This window comes from Castor canadensis, chromosome 9, assembly GCF_047511655.1.
Source record: "Castor canadensis chromosome 9, mCasCan1.hap1v2, whole genome shotgun sequence".
NCBI lineage: Eukaryota > Metazoa > Chordata > Mammalia > Rodentia > Castoridae > Castor > Castor canadensis.
Window position 1 is genome coordinate 36,993,031 of NC_133394.1, and position 15,831 is coordinate 37,008,861.

Genomic DNA, 15,831 nt, shown 5'->3' on the forward strand with positions numbered 1-15,831 from the left:
AGAAGATGATTTTGAAGTTATTATTATTACTAAAATGAAAGATAAAATTATATCTACTTATTGTGCACAACATCATGTTTTGAAGGATCATCATGCATCATAGGTTGACTGATCTAGCTAATTAGCATATGTATTACCTCACATAGTTATCATTTTTTGGTGAGACCACTTAACAGTCAGCTTTTAGCATTTTTCAGAAATACAATGAAGTATTATAAATCTATTGAATCAGTGACTAAGAGAAAATAATATATATTTTCAAAAATATAGTGTGCAACTCCAAAGAAATGTCTGGGCTGAATATATAAATCTATAAATAATATTCACATAGGTAATAACAGAAGCTTTGCTCAAAGTTGAAACTAACAGTCAGAAAATATGTAATGAGAAGGGTAAATGCTGAAATTGGAAGCTTGGGAAATTCCTGAGTTTATCGATTACAAAAGAAAATAAAACTTAAAGAATAGGGATGATATGTAATAAATAAATCCAGGAAGTGTGCCTTATAATGAATGGTCAGCACTGTCAGGTGCAGTTGTGTCATCAAACAAGATCAGGATTGAAAATACGCTGTTGATTTGTGCCCTTGGCAAGAAATCTTTTTTTGAAATGATAAGGCAAAAAAATGATAGACAATTTTGGAGTAAATAAGAAGAAATGACACAGAGAAAATAATTGCATGAAGAAATTTTCTGTAAATTTTATTATAAAAGGGAAAAATGAGTATTTTAGGTGGAGCGAATACTTTATATATTTGGTTAATGAAATGAAATAGTATTGATCTATTCAGGATAAAACAAATGCAAATTAACTTTTTAATGTATAATATTGTAAGAACTTTTGTAAATGCCATAAAGTACCCCTACCCAGCACAACAAATAAATAAATAAATAACTCATGCTAACAGGAAAAAAACAGTGGATTTAACTTATTCTAATAGTAAAGGAAGAGGTGATGTGTAGTTTTATATGTCTGGCTGCAAAGGTGAAGGCATCTTTCTTAAAATGCCCTATTAATTGTAGGTCAATTATCCCAGTAGGAAGGCTGTATGGTATGCATTCCAAGAAAGCCCACCTAGATTCATATAAAATGGAGCAAACTGCACTTAGTCTTTAAACCAGCACAATGGGTACTGTCTTGTGTTTTAAACAAATGAGATTTAATTAAATAAAGACAAAAATAGCAAACTATATTGCAAATAGTGAAATATCACTCTATCCTTCAGTAATATATGTCCAATTATTTGTTCAGGAGAACACTCAATGAAAAACTTATTTTCATTTTGTATCATTGGCAAAAAAATTATGTGACTGAAAGACATTATAACCAACACTTTACTTTTAATAGTTTGCTTCCTGTGGATGTGGATTTCTGTGTCAATTATATATATTTTTCTTATTGTTTTAAATTTCCTAGGCAAATTGTCTACATAATCCTAGTATATAAGCTAATGAAGTCTAATAAAATGTTATCAGGGGCATCAGAATTTAAGCCAAAAATTTCAAAGTCTTACCTCATCTAGCATAATGTGATTTTAATATATTTATCTGTGGTTTGTCAAGATTAAAATAATGATGTTAAAATACAATCAGTCTGCATCTCCTGCTGCTGGTCTACAGAGGAAGTTACTCCTGGACACTTTAACCTATAAGCTTGTTCATCATTCTAAGGTTTTTGTCAAAAGAAGAATGTGGTTTAATGATGCAGTTATGGCCATGGATCCCTGGGCTCTGTTTTGTTTCTCTACCTAACCTGGGTTAGTGATAGGAAGTCACTGAGGCAGATTTTTGTATATTTTTTCCTCCCTATTCACAGGGTATCTCAATGCTCAGAGGTGATGTACTCTTTTTCTTTGAAAAAGCTTTGTTCAGTTCATTCTTCATTAGGTCATTGCTTCTTTGGGAGATTAGTTTTTTAAGTGTTCTGTATATTCTGGTTATTAATCTTTTGTCTGAGTTTCTTCCATTCCATGGGATGGCTCTTCAATCTGGTGACCATTTCTTTTGCTGTGAAAAAACTTTTTAGTTTTATGTAGCCTCATTTGTAAATTTTTCTCTTAGTTGTGGAATCATTGGAGTATTATTTTGGAAGTTATTGCCTACGTCTACATGTTCCAGTGCATTCCCTGCTCTTTCCTGCACTAGTTTCACAGTTTCAGGTCTTATATTAAGGTCCTTAATCCACTTTGATTTGATACCTGTACAGGGTGAATGTCATGGACTTAGTTTCAGTTTTCTGCATGCGGATATCCAGTTTTCCCAGCAACATAGATTGAAGAGGCTGTCATTCCTCCATCATATGTTTTGGGTGCCTTTAAAAAAAATCAGGTGTTTGCAGCTGCATGGATTCATATCTGTGCCTTCTGTTTTGTTTCATTGCTCTTCAGGTCCGTTTTTGTGAGAGTACCTTATGTTTTTACTCGTATAGCTCTGTAATACAGTTCAAAATCAGGTATTGTGATGTCTCCAGTATTTGATCTTTTTGCATTGTTTTGGCTATATGTGGTCTTTTGTATTTCCATATGAAATTTAGGATTGCTTTCTAAAAAATCTCTGTGATTAATAACATTAGACTTTTAATTGGGATTACATTGAATATGAGATTACTTTTGTCAATATGCTGTCTTCATAATATTGATTCTGCCAATGCAAGAGCATGGAAGATCTTTCCATCTTCTGAAGTCTTTAATTTCTTTCTTCAGGGTTTATAGTTTTGTTGTAGTGGTCTTTCAGTTTTTTGTTTGTTCCAAGTATTTAATTTTGTTAGGCTATTGTAAATAGAATTGGTTTCCTAAATTCTGTCTCAGTCTGTTCATTGTTGGTGTATGGAAAGGCTACTGAGTTTTTGTGTATTGATTCTATATCCTACTACTTTGCTAAAGACGTTTATGAATTCTCACAGGTTTTTTGGCAGAGTTTTCTGGTACTTGTAGGTATAAGATCATGTCATCTTCAGATAAGGATAGTTTGACTTCTTCCTTTCCTGTTTGAATTCCTTCTTCCTGTCTTATCGCTCTGGTTAGGAATTCCAAGACTATGTTGAATAAGAGTGGAGAGGGTGGCTATTCTTGTCTCATTCTTGACATTAGAGGAAATGGTTTCAATTTTCCCCATTTAGTTTGATATTGGCTACAGATAATTATATATAGCCTTTATTATGCTGAAATATATCCCTTCTATTACTTGTTTCATCAGAGCTTTTATCGTCAAAGGATGATGAATTTTGTTGAAGGCTTTTTCTGCATTTACTGAGATGATCATGTGGTTTTTGTCTTCTGTTAACATGCTGTATTACATTTCATGATTTTTCTATGTTGAACCATCCTTGCCTCCCTGGAATGAAACTGTCTTGATCATGGTGTATGATATTTTTGATATGTTGCTGACTTATGTTTGCTAATGTATTTTTTTTTTTTGGCCTCGCCGGGCAATAAATATTTTAATTTCTGTTTCATTTTTATGATGACAAATAATCTTCAAGTTTATTTCCTCTTTGTTTGTTTGCTTAAATACAAAGCTAAACCACAAACAGGTACAACCAAGACATTTCATTTCACATTTACACACTCCTGTGGATCCTCCTCCAACTCGCTGACCACTGACCAGGCTAGCCGGGCAGGGGGAAGACTTTCTTAGGTAGCACCGTCATGAGGCCCAGGGTGGGGTGAGGGAGGACCAAGGACGAGAGCCCTTCCTTATACCTGGCGTTTACATTTACCTGGACCAGGTGGGCAGGAGCTCAGGTTCCAGCTCCTGAGCCCTGAACTCCCTAGGGACAGAGTCGGAAGCCACCTTCTCCTGTTTATCACACTGTAGGTGAAAACTTGAGGCTCCTCCTTGTTTCCTGGCTTCCAGACCTTGCTGGCACCCAGCACACCTGGTGACTTCCTGAGGCTTGCCATGTTCACTAGGGTAGGGATCCTGGGCTCGCAGGCTCACACTGCAGCTCATGGCTGCATCTTCACCAGAAGGACACCTGATGGTCTGACACACTGCAGGCCTTGGCATCAGGGCGGGTGAGTGGGGGTATCGGTAAGTAATTTCTGGTCCCACTACAAAACTTTATTTTTGATTAGAATAGAGTACCATCTCAAATCTCCTCTACAAAAACTAAAAGCCCAAAATAAAGCAAAACAACGCTGCCACTTCACTCACTTCAAGACCTATATACATGTAAGTTGTTTTCTGTGGTTTTTTTTTTTTTTTTGATTTTTGTTTGCTTTTTATTTTTTTATTTATTTTTTTAAAATAAATTCAGTGTTCACATTTCTATAAAGAATTAACCAAGTTTCAGGAAGGCCTGCCCCCGCGGGTGGGAAGCAGTGCTCTTCCCGGCCCTCTGGCTCCTACCCACCTGAAGCGGCCTGCGGAAGAAGTGTGCGCTCAGCCGATGCGGCCAGAGTCAGTAAGCTTTCAGAAGCAGAGGGAAGACTAGCTTACTGCAAACCCTTTAAAACATTCATGCACGTCACCTGTCGAGACAGAGGAGAACAAGAGCTTGGAGACGTCCAGCCAGGCCCAACGGGCGTGGGGCATGCCCTCGCAGCCGCCTGACCTTGGACGTCAGTGTGGGCAGTCCTGGCATAGACTCGCCCGGCCTCCTAGTTCATGGTGACCATTCTTCTAAAACCTGTGCCGAGTCTTGGACTGCATGCACGGGAAGCACGAACCTTCGGCTGGTATGCAAAAAAGGTACAAAAACAACTAGAATATAAAAGTTTTGGTAATATAAGGCCATCTGTTCAAGTCCACCTTGGAAACCTGTAACAGATATTTAAATACTACAGTGAAAAGGCATCTTAATATGCTTCATAAAAACATTTGAAGTAATCCATAAAGAGGAAGTGTGTAAAAAATCATTCCCTCTGAGGGCACTTTGTCCTTTGCAGGGGTGGCGGGGCGTCGACAACCGTTAATGCTTCAGCCATGGGTAGGCTTCGATGGAGGTCTTGCTGCGGTCACCGTAGTCATACAGAAGCTCCTCCCCAGCGGCGATGTCTCGGGAGGCGATGAAGATGAGGTGAGGCACCCCGTCGATGTCATGTAGTTTGGTTTGGCAGTTCCCACATTTGCTGTGATTGATCAGCCTCCCCAGGCGGTTTGTCTCACGAGTGGCATCCACGCAGTAGGTCTTGCTCAGATACTGAAAATAGTACATGTAGCAGCCAGTGGAGGGGTCCTGTGCGTACAGAGCCTCTCGCTTCTTGGCATCGGTGATCTCGATGAGGTCCCCGTGGTATTCCACCACAAAGTCACCCCGGGAGAACTGCTTGGTGTCAATCACACCCCTGCCTTTGCCATCGATGAGGTCAATCTTCATGCCTTCTTTCTCCCCGCTTTCAATCAACTCATCTATTTTTTTCCTTTCTTCAGACTGCAGCTCAGCTTTGCTCTTCCTGGAGCTCCTTCGGACTGGGTAGAAATCTGTGAGTTTGCGATTCTGTTGCGTTTTCCCTTGAGCTTTTTTCCAAGGGGCCTGTTTGCCCCTGAGGGGTTTTTTCAGGGCTTGCTTGGCGCCCACTGTATTGGTAGAATCACATGATGAGGGTGGAGATTTTGGAGGTACTGCTGCTTCAGATTTTTGGTTTGGAAAAGGTGCCAGGGGACCTCTCCTGGCGTCTTTGACCTTCTGTTCCTCGGACTTCAGGGTGCTTCCTATTGCATTCCCGGCATTCCTCTTCTCTTCTCCTTTCCTGTAGATCCCAGCTAATGGTTTCCCCTGGCATTTGACTTCGTGGTGTGCAACTGAATTCTCTTCCTGAAGAGGGGAACGCATTCCAGAGCATTTGTTCGGGCTCATGAAGGAATAGATCTTTGACTGCCCGGCAAACACGTTCTCCCCGTCGGTGCAGGGCCTCCCCGGTCCCCTCCGCTCCACCATCTCCGGGCCCGGGGCCGTCGCTGCCACTGCCGCCACCTCCACTGCGCGGGGCTTGGACATCTTCCTGCCTGAAGAGGGGGACCCGGGGGAAGCGGGGGAGGGGGCGCTCAGGGCGCGGCGGGGCGGGGAGCGGGACCGCCCGGTCCCGGCGCTGCGAAGGCGCCTCCCGACGCAGCCATGCTTCGAGGGCCCGGCGGCGGTGGTGGGCCGCCCACGCAGCCAGGAGGCAGGGGCCGGCCGGTCGGACCGGGCCAGGACCTGTGTGGCCCTCCCTCCGCCCGGCCCAGCCGGGCCCCGCGTGCCACCCGCCCCCCGCGCGGCCGGGCCCAACACACCCACCTGCAGCCCAGCCAGGCCCATGGCGGTGCGCCCCGCGCCCTCGCCCTCGCCTCGGCCCGGCCACCAGTGTTGCCGCTGCCGCTGCTGCTGCTGTTGCTGCCGCCACCAGTGCCGCCCCGGGAAGGGCCGGCGGCGCCCCATGGCGCCCCCTTCCCCCATGGCCTGCGGTAGCCCCGCGCCCTTGCTAATGTATTATTGAGAATTTTAGGGTCTACCTCATTTAAGTGAGTTTTTGGATATAAGTTCATTAAAGAGTTCTTTTTTTGTTTTGTCCTTGCCTGGTTTCGAATTGAGTGTAATACTGGCTTCATGGAATTATTGTGGCAGTGTTCCTTCCTTTTCTATTTTGTGGGAAAGTTTGAGGAGTGTTGGTATTAGCTCTTCTTTAATGATCTGGAAGAATTCAGCTGTGACTCAATCAGGTCCTGGACTTTTTTGGAAAATCCTTTATTGTTGCTTTAAGTTCTTACTTGTTATAGATCTATTTAAGTGATTAATATCCTCTTGGTTCAAATTTGTTTGGTCATATGCATCTTAAAATTTATTCATTTCTTCTTGATTATCCAATTTTTTGAATATACTTTTTTGAAGTAGTCACAATTGATCTTTGGATTTAATAGTTATTTGTTGTAATCTCCACTTTTTTATTACTACTTTTATTAATTTGAATCTTTGATGACCCACTGCTCATGGAGCATTTCTTTAGTCTCCAGGTGTTTGAGTATTTTCCACTGTTTCTTTTGTTGTTGAGTTCTATTTTAATCCCATTGTGGTCATGTAATATGCAGGAGGTTATTTCAATTTTATTATATTTGTTAAGACATGCTTGTGATGATTTACTTTGGAGAAAGTTCCATGGGCTTCTGAGAAGAATGTATAATGTGTTTTTGCTGGATGCATGTTTGGATGTCTTTCAGGTCTGTTTGGTCTGTGGTGTCATTTAATACTAGAATTTCTTTGTTGATTTTTTTTAATCGGGATGATTTATCTATTGGTGATACTGAAGTATTGAAGTCTCTCCCAATATCACTGTGTTGGGATCTGTCTGTGTTTTTAAGTCCAGTAGTATATGTTTAATGAAATTGGATGTGCCAATATTGGGAGCATATTAAGTTAACAATTGTTATTTCCTCTCAATACATTGTTCATTTTGTTAGTATTACATGACCTTCTTTGTCTCTTCTAATTTAGGTTTGAAGTCTAGTTTACCTAAATATTGCTACTCCTTCCTCTTTTGGGGGTCAGGTATTTACTTGGTAAATCTTTTTCCACCCTTTCACCCTAAGGCAATATTTGTTTCTTTCTATAAGGTGGGTTTCTTTTTAGCAACAAATCTTTGGATCTTCCTTTTTGGTCTTGCCAAATGATGACTTTTGATGGGTGAGTTGAGACTATTAACATTCAGTATTAAAATTGAGTGGTATGTGGTGATTCCTGCCAGTTGGTTCATTTTGGTGTATAAGAGTTTGTGTGTCTGCAATTGATTCTATGCTATTCTATACTTTCTTGTGTGCTGTTTTTCTTTAGATTTGTTACTCCCATCCTTTTAGTGACTGCTTATTTTCATTTTCTCTGTTTAGGATTCATTTGTCTATATTCTGGAGTACCAGTTTAGTGATCATATATTATTTTTGTTTCTGTTTATCATGGAAAGTTTTTATTTCTCCTTCAATTATGTATAATAGCTTTATTGGTTTGAGTATTCTAGGTTTGAAATTGTTTTCTTTCAGTGCTCAAAAATACCTCACTCCATGTCCTTTTGCCTTTAAATTCTGTTGAGACAGCTGCTGTTATTTTAATAAGTTTGCCTTTGTATTTTATTTCAGTTTTCTGTCTTACAGCCTTCAGTATTCTTTCTTGTTCTCTGTGCTAATTGTTTTAACTATAGTATGCTGTAGAGAGGTTCAAGGTTCTATTTTGCTCATGTCTGTTTGGTATTCTAGAGGCCTACTTTACCTGATTGGTATCTCTCAAGATTTGAGAGATTTTCTGCTATTATTTTGTTGATTATATTTCTTATGCCTTTGGCTGATACCTCTTCTCCTTTAATGCCCATGATTTGTAGATTTCATCTCTTGATGGTAGTCACAGAATGCTTGTGTATTCCTTTCATAATTCTTCAATCTTTTCTTTATGAATTCATCTGCTTTTCCTTAATATCAGTATTGTTATTAAATAATGAAATTCTGTCTTTGACTTATTCCAGTGCACTAGAGTGGCTTCCAACTCTATTTTTTATTGACTCAAGGAACTTTCTATTTCCAGGGTATCCATTTGATATTTTTCTGAGATTTTCCTTATCTTTCTTAATCTCTTCTTTCACATCTTGTATTGCCTTCTTTATTTCATTTATCTCTTTTGTAACAATTTCCTTGGTTTTGTTCTGAGGTTCATATATGTGTTCTTTGAGTTCATTTAGTTGTATCTGTGTTTTCTAGAGTTTTTAAAATCTGTATTCCCCTCAAATTTATTGAGTTACTTTTGTATGTCCTCTTTAATTTCCTTAAACATTTTTATCATCATTCTTTTGACTTTGTTAACTGAGATTTCCTCCTGTCCCTATCCACAAATCCTCTGTTGTGTGATTGTTAGCTTTTTTAGACACCATAATCCCTGCCTTCCTCTATTACCCATGTTTCTATTTTGAGATTTGCTCATGTGTTTTTGATTAGTTGGTTGGGGGTTTTACTCACAACTCTGTTATCTTTCCATGGTCTTAATTTCTATGTTGTGGCTATCTTGGTTGTTAGCTAGGTTATTGTATCATTTCTGTTCACAGATCTGGAGATATAAATTAGCCATAGCAATTCACGGATTCAATATCAGACTAGTTACTGACATGATATATAAGGACCTTGGCATTTTTATCTGTAAACAGAAGGGTGTTGTAGAAGTAAAAGTTATTGGGATAGAGATTAAAACTTGAGCAGATGAGGAAGAAGTGGGTGGAGAGATGGGTAGAACAGGTGTGAGATATTGGGGTCACAGGGACTTAAGAGACTAATGTGTATCAAGTTGTACTTCAGTCACTGTTGAAGAGGTTACTATTGTCAGGTATAGCACAGGGATAGAAAGGAAGGGAGTGATGAATAAAGTTGGTATAATAAACTATTCAGTGAATGGTTTGTAGGGAAGAGATAGGAACAGTGGTGATGTGGAAGGGAAGAAAGAGGAGAGGGAAAGATAAAAGGAGAGAAAAATGGAGCGAAAGAGGTCTATTCAAATTAAAACTTCAATAAAATGGAGAAAACAGATAAGTGTGAAAAATTAAAACCCAAATTTCATCCTGGATGTGGAGAGGAGAGCATTTCCTCTATGTTCAATGAGTACAATGGGTGTTCCCCTCTAATTTCTTTTATTTTTTAAATTCATTTATTCACATGTGCATACATTGTTTGGGTCATTTCTCCCCACTATCTTATTGTTGTGCTGGGGGTATATTGTGACATTTACAAAAGTTCTTACAATATATCATTGTTGAATTGACCTGCTCCATTATTCTCCTTATCCCATCTCCCTCCATTCTTGAAATAGTTTCAATATGTCTCATTTTTCCATTTGCATACATGATTACATAATATTCCCACAACATTCATCTTTCTACACCCTCTTTTCTTATATCCTTCCCCCATCCACTGGTACCAACCTCCAGACAGGACCTCTTTTACCTTCCTGTTCTCCATTTTTGAAAAATGGTATTTTTGTTTAAGATAGTTATACAGGAACTTTCATTGTAACATTTCCTGTGTGTATGTATTAAAACCTGAATTGGTTCAACCCCTCTATTTTTCTTCTTTCTACCTTAGTCCCCTTTGTATACTGATTTCAACAAATTTGTGAGAGATCAGTGTTCTGGTGTCTTTCAGTAGTCCACTATAATGTGCTTTTTCTGCTTATAACTCTTGAAACCCATTATTTTGCAGTTTATCTCCTCATCTCTATGAAGTGGGCATATGTGTTTTCTTTTGGCATTTCTGTAGCTTCCCATACTTGAGGAGGAGGCTTGGAGGCAGGAATTGCTATAAAAAGCCCTACTTCACCTCCATTTCCCATCAAAGCAATAGAGTAGTTTACATTATTACAATTATGACAGTGCTATTATGAATTAGCTATGTCATTTGGAATGCTTATTTCTCTTTACTTGAACAGTGCCGTTTTTTCCCCAGAGTTAAATATTGGCTTAAAATTTAGCTTAGCTTAGTTTTCCATTAAAATTAAATTCCCCTAGCATTGCCTGTTTTCTAAATCTCCTTTTAAGACATGCAGATGACAAATATCTTGTGAATTTCTCTTTAGAAAAATTCCCTGGAAGATTAGGCTTGCACAGTAGGACCTAGTTTTCTCTACATCTAAGGAACACTTGCTGTACAGATTTCCTGTGAGGGCTCTAACAAACTTTTCACACTGCCTGGCCACATTAAAACTACGCAAGTTTTTGGAGCACTGCAGAGTAGAGGTTGGGCCAGAGCAGAGTGGACATTGACGAGTTTGACGAGAACAAATTTATGGATGAGCAAGAGGAGGGGGCTGTGTTGGCAAGAGAGCCAGGCCCACATCCTAGTGAGGTGGATGGACTCCTGGGGCAAGGGGATGCTTTGTCAATTCCATAAGGCCTTGTGGAACTCTCCAGTTAACACCGATAATCAAGGTATGATGGAACCAGCCCAGGGCGTGGTGCTGAAAGTGCTCACATACTTTAAGAGCAGTGAAATTGAGCAGGCTGTACAGTCACTGGATACAAATGGCATTGACTTGTTAATGAAGTACATTTATAAAGGGTTTGAGAAGTCCACAGAAAATAACAGTACAGTGTTACTCCACTGGAATGAAAAGGCCTTAACTGTAGGATGTCTAGACACCATTATAAGAGTTTTTAAAACAAGAAAGACTGTTTTAAAAAGACTGATGTTACCTTAAAAGAATTTTGGATACCCAGGCTGGTTAAGAAGGGAATGACAATGAACCATCTTCCTAGGAACTCCCAACTAAATATTTCAGGACACATATCTTCTGAAATTTACTTGATTTTCAAGTAGAAGGAGAATTTGTCTTACTATTTTCTTAGTCCTTTGCAGTATCTGAGAATCTCTGCCTTTGTCTACAAAATAATGCAGAACTGATATTTGACTGTCTCCAGTGACTGGCCATTTTCAGTAAGGTATACCTGTGTGCATTGCCTATTTAAAATGGGGAAAGTGATTTGGGAAGGTGTGGATCCAAGGTTGTGGTGAAAGGGAGAACTTGTGTTTTTGAAATGCAAAAACATGAGGTTTGTACAGACATCCTGTCTTCTCAGAGAAGGCTGCTCTCAGGTTTAAGTGCCTGCTGCATCAATAAAGCTCTTGGCTTATTAGTATGTACATTGTGATGTGTTTCCTATAAGTAAAAAGTGGTAGTGAATGAGATGGCAATGGATGAGAGCTGGACTGTTCTGGAAAGTCAGTGTAGGAGGGTAGACATGTGTCTCCGCCTAGCTATCCCCGAGGAGTAAGCATGGCAATCCACAGGTCCTCTTGCCACACCAGTGCAGGAACCTAAGCCACAGTGCTTCTAGCTGCTGCAGAGACATTTTCCTGAATAACTACTTTTGTTTCTTACTCTTTTGATTTGTATGTAATTTTGGAGCTTATTTAATTTAATAAACTGTCAAACATTTAATAATTGAAAAAAACTACACCAGTTTATTCTATTTCTGTTTGGGAGTTCAGAAGTCTGAAGTCTGTATGACTGGTATTAAACCCAGATCATGATAGAGTATTACTCTCTCCAGAGGCTCTGGAAAAGTCTCCTTTCCTTACCTTTTCACCTTCCATGGCTGCTTGCATTCTTTAACTTTTGCCCACATTACTCACTTCCCCTTTTGTCCCTCTGCCCCTTCCTCCCTCATCCTCATTCTTGTACTTGTCTTCAGAAGCTTTTAAGAGTTTCTATTTATCTTTATTAGTCTGAAGTTGTACTAACACTCACCATGCACATCCTAATCATGCTCATTAAAGATGAGGAAAATATTGAAGGAAGACAGAGAAAATAAAAATGTTTGTAGAGAAACAAGGGTAGCAATTATTGCAGACTACCCATCAGAAAATATAGAAGCCAGAAGACAAAAAAATATTGAAAAGAATGTGCCCACCCATAATTCTTCACTCAGTGAAAATACATTTCAAAAATGGAGACAAAGTAATTGTTAGAAAAATAAAACCTGAATTTATTTCAAACACACCTCTAAGGCAAAAGATGTTGCAAGAGTTTCTTTAGGGAAAATGGACCCTACACAGATAAATGAGGAAAACGAAATGCTAAAACAGTTTAAAAGTACTTTAAAAGATACTGTTTAGAGCAAGCCTTATAACACCACTTTTGGAAATAAACTGTATGACAATAACACAAAGAATGAGGAAGAAAATGGAAGATTTTTATACATTTTGTTGAGTGATGTAATGCTATTTGAAGATAGACTGTAAAAAGTGTGTATGTTGTAAATTGTAGAGCAAGCACTAAACTTTTTAAAAACTCAAAAGTTTTAATTAATAAGCCAAAATGGAAATAAATGAAATTATAAAAAAGTCAAGCCATCCAAAATGGTGTAGGAAAAGCCCAAATCAGAAAGTACACAAGTGCCGAGTAGAAAGAAATCTAGCATGGCAAAAACGGTAAAATAAGACTCTCAAACAATTGTCACAGAAATACAGAAAAATATTTGAACAATTATCGACACATAAAAACACCTTCACAAGTGCTAAAGAAAACAGAACAGGGATTACAATACCGTAAATTAGGAAAAGGGCATTGAAGGGAGTAGGTAGGAGAGTTTTGAATTTTCCAAATCATCCCTCCCCCAACGCCCAGGCAGGACAACGTGAAGAGACAGCACCTATGTGGGGCAGAGAGAGGGGAGAGACCACAGTACTTTGCCTTGGACCACAATATCGTGCCTACCATAGTAAAACTCAGCACCTGTAAGGTCCCCACCTGCCTCAAAGTGTACCTGTGGACTGAGTCTCCCATCCCAGATCCCACATTTCCAGTCTACAGGCCTCCAGGGTGAACTCAATCTCCAATCTAGTCCACTTCAGGACCACCCCACCACGCAAAAGTCCTGTCCCAACGCTGCAATGGCCCAGTAGCCCCAAGCTTCAGACCTGCCCTAGTACCACACTGGCCTAGTGAACATGGGCTTCAGACTGGTTCCTGGGGAGACCGGATTCTAAAGATATAATCGAAGGATCACTCAAGTGAATCCAGACTAGAAGCCCGCTTACATGGTGAACCAGGCAACAGGCTGTCCAGTTCATGATTCCAGAACGAAGCCCTTCCATGGTCTATACCAGACAGAATCTCTGGAAGGACTTATTGTTAAAGGGCTTTCCCAGAAAAAGCCAATCTGTGAAAACTGGAATAAGTACTTCTTCAAATGTGCAGATGCCAATGCATGACCACAGGGAACGAGAATAATCAGGGATATCAAACACACAGATCGTGAGAGACTCTCCTCCCACTCAGGAAACCTGCTTTTTTAGTTCTGGTTAGCAGTCTGGTAGAATGCAGCAGTGAATCCATCAGGACCTGGACTTTTTTCATTGGGAGGTTCTTTATAACTGCCTCAATCTATTTACTTATTATAGCTCTGTTTAAGTTGTTAATGTTCTCTTGGTTCAATTTTGGTGGATCCTATGTGTCAATAAATTTATCTATTTCTTCATTTTCCAGTTCAGAGGAGTGTAAGTTTTTAAAATAGTCCCATGTGAGCTTCTGAATTTCATTAGTGCCTATAATGTAATATCCCCTTTTTCACCTCTGATTTTTATTAATTCTGGTCTTCTTTCTCCATTTAGTTAAGTTACTTAATTGTCAATCTTACTTATTTTTTCAAAGAACCAACTTTTTGTTTCATTGATTCCTTGTATGCTCATTCTTAGTGTCCTCCTCTTCACCTGTAATTCCCTCTCCTAGGCTTGCAAAAATTAATTTCTAATGTGCCAATCTGACCACATCATCAGTCTCTTCAGAAACATTTTAATGGAGCACCCATTTCCCAGAACATATAATCTAAACTTCTTTCGAGGAGCTCAGAAATCTCTTATATGACTCCAGATATTTCCCATTGTGAAATTTATAGGATATCAATACTTAAATGTTTGCATTTCCTAAAATGTTTTGGTTTCTCATTCTGAATGCTTGGTCTAGAGTGCCTTCCCTCAATTTTCCTTTTATCCAATCCCTCCTCACACTTTAAATTTAGGATTAAACATTTACATTAGGTAGTAACCTAACAGCAGAATGAAATCTTGCCACTCTCCATTAAGCAACACCACTCTCCCTGAAGTACTAGTTTTGGAGATAATTGTTATTTCTTCCCCCTTTTCACTGGCTTCCTTTCCTATAAACTATTGGGGAGATGCAGAAGAGATCAGAGAGCCTCATATCTCTCTTGTGCTCACAGATCAAGGAGCATATTCTGTGAAATTCCATTAAGAAAGAAGAGGCAGCAAATATGAAAAAATGGCCACCAGCCCCTCCAAACTCTTCCTGCTAGTCTCTGGAGTTTGAATATTTTGTAAAGAAAAAAATAAAATCAAAAGTCTCTGAATTCCCTTCTGTTGACAAAGGGATTCCCTCTAGGTTTTATTTCCTTGAGGCTTGGATTCATATTCAGAAGAAATCCTTATTCTTTAAATTATTTCACACCATCTTCCTCCTACTCTCCCTGCAACATGGTGACACTGAGGTGGTAGTCATTATTTACATTTACAACCAACTAAAAATATCTTTGCTTCAAAATTGTAGTTATATTTCAGTGAGACATCTAGAGATCTGTGAATTGCTGCTTTCTGAGTGAGAAATATCTTTACATGTATGTAGGTAGGAATTATCTGGAGATCTCTCTTACCTGCTCTCTTTGATAATAATGCTCCTATGTTATTTATTAACATGTCAAATACTTCAAGGAGCAAGCCTGGATGCAGAAACCAGTTCTTCCCTCTCAAAAAACTTTGATCTAAGTTAGCCTTATGAGTTATTAGCAACTTCTGGGTTGTCTTAATGGTGAGAGTGCTCTGCAAATGGTCTTCTTATCCCAAGTCTTAGGTGAATGAAAAAAGAAATGTAAGACCACATACCTGAGCATTCATCTAGTCAGAATAGTACATGTCCCCAGCAATTCTTCTCCCATTCTAATTTTATTTCTGTCTCAGCATTTTTTTCTCTTATTATACCAAGGGCTCTTCCTTACTATTTCTAGGTATTTGGTAGACAGAGTTTAATGTAACTTGATGAAACTGTAAAGCTTAAAATTTTCAAGGAATGTTTAATAGAGGTTTAATAGAGTGTCAGAAGTGCAACAATCATTTCCTAACCACCCTGAATAATCAGGCATGGAAGTATGTATCTGTTAAATACAGACTGGCTCTCACTTTAACTTTTGGGTAATATTCTAGTAATTCTGTCAAGATAACATTCTAGTCCCAGAGAATCTTGTGTGAAATTAGTACATATGTAATTGATTCAGAGTTCATCTTTGTTACTCTGTGTTGTCTGTGAATGATTGCTGGAGGTGTGAAGTATTTCAGAGTTATCACCACATAAAGCAGGATGCTTGCTTTCTTTAGAAGAACG

General features: G+C 39.0%; 2 pseudogenes; one reads left to right on the plus strand and one right to left on the minus strand.

Annotated features, from left to right (window-relative positions):
• Window positions 1-4,476: 4,476 nt before the first annotated feature.
• LOC109677107 (N-lysine methyltransferase KMT5A pseudogene) lies at window positions 4,477-5,943 on the minus strand (annotated as a pseudogene).
• A 114-nt stretch (window positions 5,944-6,057) lies between these two features.
• LOC109677104 (actin-related protein 2/3 complex subunit 5-like protein pseudogene) lies at window positions 6,058-11,136 on the plus strand (annotated as a pseudogene).
• The last annotated feature ends 4,695 nt before the right edge of the window (window positions 11,137-15,831 follow it).